The sequence below is a fragment of the Myotis brandtii genome, unplaced genomic scaffold (genome assembly GCF_000412655.1).
Source record: "Myotis brandtii unplaced genomic scaffold, ASM41265v1 scaffold470, whole genome shotgun sequence".
NCBI lineage: Eukaryota > Metazoa > Chordata > Mammalia > Chiroptera > Vespertilionidae > Myotis > Myotis brandtii.
In genome coordinates this window covers 4,184,705-4,190,668 of record NW_005367953.1, presented here as the reverse complement: position 1 = coordinate 4,190,668, position 5,964 = coordinate 4,184,705, and positions in this window count along the sequence as shown.

Here is a 5,964-nt window from a genome sequence, read left to right as displayed (position 1 = left end):
GAAAGAAAGAAAGAAAGAAAGAAAGAAAGAAAGAAAGAAAGAAAGAAAGAAAGAAAGAAAAGAAAAGAAAAGAAAAGAACAGACCTCAAGCTTAGGTCCTATTTAGCCTGGAAAGTCTAAAAACCATTGTTTTGTCTTCTCAGTTTTTGTCTTGAGTTTCCTATTTATGGCACATGAGATCCTGTTTCCTTTTAGAATACCTTTATAAGTAAATCAACTTCTTTTTTTTGAAGATTTAGCAAATTTCAGAAAGATGGGTCCACAGGTGACTCAAGTGTGGAAAGCCCCTGCTCTGAAAGATACTCTTACTAAACTTTATTTCTGAGGCCTGGTGATCACCTTTGACCTAGAGCCTTGAACATAATCAATGGATCAAAATCCTTCTCTCCTGCCCCCCAAATCATCACTTCACAGAGCCCCCTTCACCCCAGGCCTCAAAAAGTGAAGTCTTGTTTCACTTCTCTCTAGCTCTGGAGGGAAGATAGAAAACAGGAAGGAGACAGTCTGGACAGTGAGTCTGAAAAAAAAAAAAAGAAAAAGCCTGAGCTTCTTAAGCATGCAAATCCCTCTATAATACCGCCCATCCCAAGGCAAGCCTTCCACTCCCTAGCCTCACAGCAACCCTTCTGCAGCTTGCCTCAGACCATTGCCGGATTTCCCCCAAGTAAAGGCACTCAGTAGTGGGAGAGGCAGGCCATCTGACTCATCCTAGACCCAATGTCATCCAAAGACATGAATAAGACTCAACATATCCAAGCTCATTATTATCTATTTATGGTCGAGCTATCTACAAAGTGGAGATGACAGCCACAATTTGGTGCTCTTCAATGTTCACAGAAACTAATCTACATTCCTGTTCAAAGGAGTTCCTGGGGAAATCAGACGAGGGAAATCACATGACACATTGCCAGGAATGTATCTAGGAAATAATTATACTGAAATTCCTTTGTTATCTATTAATATAAATTGCTGGACACTCTATCAGCATGGGGATAAACAAGTGACCCTGATTTTTCAATTCTGCCATCCTAGAAGAGATAAGATAAAATAACAGGTTCCTGTTGATGGAGAAGCAGACTCTTACTTTTGTGGTAAACAAAATAGTGCATCAGGTAAACCCTGTTTTCATTCGATAAGGATCCAGGAGAGAGATTAATGGTTGAGGTTAGAATTCTAAGAGATTTATTCTAAAAAGAACTGGTTAGGAGAGAAAAAATAACAGAGGTAGAGAGAAAGATTGTTCCAAATGTTAGGAATGAGATCCAAAGGGAGCAGGTCAGGTCCAGGAGCAAATGAAGAGGATTATGGCAACAAGGCCAGGAAGCAAGTCATCCAAACGGACTGTCTTCAGGTCAAGATTACAGGAGCTAAGACACAATACTATAAACCATGTAAACACTAGCATAAGAAGTGGATTAGTTAATACATTTGTTTATCTAATTAATATGTACAGACAATCAAAATTGGTACAGACTTAATTCTTTAAACCAGCGATTCTCAACCTGTGGGTCGCGACCCCTTTGGCGGTCGAACGACCCTTTCACAGGGGTCGTCTAAGACCATCCTGCATATCAGATATTTACATTACAATTCATAACAGTAGCAACATTACAGTTATGAAGTAGCAATGAAAATAATTTTATGGTTGGGTCACAACATGAGGAACTGTATTTAAAGGGCCAGAAGGTTGAGAACCACTGCTTAAACCAGCCTTTTAGACTTGGTATTTGTGGAAGACTCGAGGTGGTCTCTAGGAAGGCCAGTAGTCCTGTCTGGTCTGCCAAAGACCTGGTTAACCCCACTGACATTGACAAAACAGCCAGGGCAGAAGTGGACTATCACCAGCTACTTTATATTTTGCATTTTATATTTTCAATAAAAACTGCACTCATGACTTTCAGAAAATATATGCACATACCACATGTGAACATGTTAGGGACAAATCAAAATCTTATTTAAAATAAGGCCATGGAAACCTTTCATTTGTTACCAATAAAGCTGCATTATAATAAAATCTAAATTCTGATTGATTGCACTCAAATATCACCCATATTATAAAGTAAAGAACCTATTCACAGTAATAAAGACAACAAAGAGAGTTAGAATGGCAATTGCTTATATGACATAACAGGTATATCCCCAAGTCCTAAGTTATGCACTATATTTTGAAGTTTCTCCTCAATAAAACATCACAAGTACGAATGCCAGAGTTTCAAGCTTTTGAGATCTGATTCAGCAAATACCACTTCAATGAGGCTGTCCTAGATTTTCATAAAGTTCATGATAGAAAAGCTTATATTAACATGTATGGCAAACTATACAACCGGGCAACAAACATAAACCTCTAGGCCAGCGGTTCTCAACCTGTGGGTCTCGACCCCTTTGGCGGTCGAACAACACTTTCACAGGGGTCGCCTAAGACCATCGGAAAACATATATATAATTACATATTGTTTTTGTGATTCATCACTATGCTTTAATTATGTTCAATTTGTAACAATGAAAATACATCCTGCATATCAGATATTTACATTACGATTCATAACAGTAGCAAAATTACAGTTAGAAGTAGCAACGAAAATAATTTTATGGTTGGGGGTCACCACAACATGAGGAACTGTATTAAAGGGTCACGGCATTAGGAAGGTTGAGAACCACTGCTCTAGGCAAACCCATAATTATAACCAACCAAGGGTAGGTCTTTATCTTTCTTAATGCATATGTAGACAAAGTTCAAACAATGTTGATATGTTCAGATTTCACAATTGTTGATTTTGCAGGCGGAGGTGACCTTGAAGACCCTGTTGCCTAAGAAAAGCTGAGACCCATTGCAGTTTTCTAGTCAGACCCGGTTCAACCATCCTAGCTAGTGTGCCCCTGAGCAGCTACATGACTTTGAGCAAAGTTCTTAGCCTTTCTGAGCTTCCCTGGGAAATAACAAGCTCACTGTACCCACCTTATAGGGGTCTTTGGAGGAGATGACGCGCTGCGTGTGAAGCCCTTGGCAGTGCCTGGCACAGAGGATGGGCTCAAAACACGTGATCAGTGTCATCCACAGCAGCTGTGCTGCCTGGGCGGGCCCAATGGACCAGGCTCCAACTGCTAGTCAGGGGCAGGGGTGGGGCTTGCATCAGTTTTCCTGAATTTTCACCCCGTGCTCTTTCCACTTAACCACAGCTGCGCCTGGTGTCTCATCCAGGTTTTAAGATCACATTTGTAGGAGATTGATTAATGTGGTCATCCCCACAGCTTCTGCTCAGCTTCATTTCGACTTCACAGCGTGGCCGTAGGAACTGCGTGTGATGTCAGATGAAATCGCCTTGGGACGGGGTCTGTAAGCCAGTTAGAGAAATTCCTCTTGTGTTCCATGAGTTTAATTATGACGCAGTTAAACAGACTCTGAGACATTTCAGACCTGGGAACATTTGCTCACAGAGACACGTGGGCCCTGGCAGCCGCTCTGAATCCGGGTCCTCAATCAGGTGCAGGCCCCCGCACACAAGCACGTTTTGTTTGGCATACCTCAAAAAGCCAGCCAAGTGGCAAATGTGGACATCTGTGCGGGACTGTGGCTGTCCTGTTTTTTCAGGCTAATCTGTCAAGATAACCATTTCCCCATTCTCTTAAACAAACACAGACTTCCTTGTTTAAACACTAGAACAGGTCTAACAGAACACACAGCTTTTAATCATTCTGTGTTAAGTACACTGGCAAGAGTCTGAGAAAGGAATCAAAACATCTTAAATGTAAACTGGCTGATTGTGCTGCTCTGCAAATCCCGGGAAACAGGAGAGAGAAACCTGACAGCATTGTAGGAGAAACAAGAGTGAGCTTTCAAATGATAGTTGAATTAGAAATGCAATTGTGAAAGCAGTTCAGCATCTTAAAACAAAAAAATCAGATCCTGTTTTATCTTTTTTTCTGCAAAAATCTTTAAGTTTAGCAAATTTCAGTTCATTGCTCCAATTGTTCTGTGTATATTTCGAAAGGCGAAAGGAAGGCTTGAGCAGCGAGCTGTCCTGGGAAAGCTATTTATAAGGCGGGAGGTTGCTGCACCATGGGGGGTGCTCCCTCTTGGAGGCCCTTCGTCTAAAGCTCCCTTACAGCACGCTGCACATTCTTCCTCATCGATGAGGCGTTCAGGGTCATCTCCTAATATTTGAGAATAGAAACATAAAGGGTGGAGGCTGTTCACGGTGGAATGAGCAGGAATATGGACAATGCTGAAGTTTGGGCTGCGCTCCTTCTGCCTGGCCACTCTTGATTTCACTTGCAAAATATCCAAACTCACCTTGAAATGTGAAGTTAAAACTTACATGAAACCCTGATATATGTTTCCTACTTAGAGAAAAACGGTGGTTAAATAATCCAAGCACCACATTGTCCATAGGTGAGAGGGGTTCAAGTTCAGGCTTTGAGATCTGACAATTGATGGTCACATTCTGGTTCAATGGCTTAATCAGGTGACTTCAGACAAATCAATACACCTCTCTGAGCCTTAGTTTCTTTACCTTTGAAATGGGAATAAAAACATTTTACAGAGTATTTATGAAAACTAAAGAGGTATTTTCAATGGTAAGTGCTTAATAAAGTTAGCAATTGTTAAGCTAAATATCTACTGACACATATCATAATTGAGAAACACTCTGACTGCCAGGGGGAGCGGGACAGACTGGATGAAAGAAGGTGAAGGGATTAGCCAAAGAGCATATATGCATAACCCACAGACACAGACAACAGTGTGGTGATGGCCAGAGGACAGGGGACAGGGGCTGGGTGGGAGTGGGCAAAGGGGGAGGGGAGGAATGGGGACATCTGTAATAGCGTTCATAATAAAAATAATGTTAAAACAATACTCTGCCATCAAATTAAAGTTAATAAAGTTTACATAAAACATATGGATTGCCAACATTATAAAATTAGAAAATAATTTAACATCAAAATACTAAACCTGTTTAAGAGAGATAATGCCGTGAATGTCAATCACATGTACAATTCCTTATAAAAAAATAAAAATAAAAGTGGCCAGAATTTACAAATTTGTTCAACCATCCCAACACAGCTGGCTGGGCCCCATTCCCTGGACACAGTGAGACCTCAGTGTGTAAGCTCTGGCATGCGGTCATCTCAGAGACTGAGGGCCAGCCCATGGATGGCTGGAGGACACGAGTAGGTTAAGATTGGCTGACCAGACAAATCTTCCACTTGAATGACAAAGTCTGCATGAGAATAGTGGCAGCAAAGACAGCCCTGCCTGCTGATGGCTAGTCTCCCAGAACCCAGACCTCCCTCCCCCTGGTCTGCTTGTAGAGGTCGTACTGCTTCCCTGTTGAAAACTGTGCTAGACCCTCCTCTTCTCGTCATTTCAGCTCTTGACTTACTTTCTGTGTGAAAGTTAGCATTTCACAGCTGTACCTTAGGTTTCCGCTGTTAGGATTGAGTGTTTGAAGTATCATACAGGCCGCCTACAAACCCAGGCCCTGCCCATGGTCAGCCTACACTTCGCTCAAATTCCCAAGTGTCTTTAGACCCTGGCTGCTCCTCCCCACCCCACCCCTAAATAAACCCTGTATTTCATTCTCTACCCTTAAAAAAAAAAAAAAAAAAAAATTGGCTGACCAGACAAATCTTCCACTTGAATGACAAAGTCTGCATGAGAATAGTGGCAGCAAAGACAAGCAGGAGCTGAATGGCCATTATTTGACTGCAATGGAAAAGTTCTGGTGATAGAAGTCACAGACAGATGCCTGTGCTGAGGGCATAGGAAACTAGGCCAGCAGAGCTGAAATTCTGTTCTCCAGGAGCCTTGGCTGCGTGATCATTAAAGTTGCTTTTCAACTTGAATGTGTCTAACAACATCATTTTATATTTGATGATTCAGGAGGCACCTAAAAATCTCAAAACACTTGAAGGTCACAATTACTCACATCAGTTACCATATGAGCATACATATGTAGTTACTTC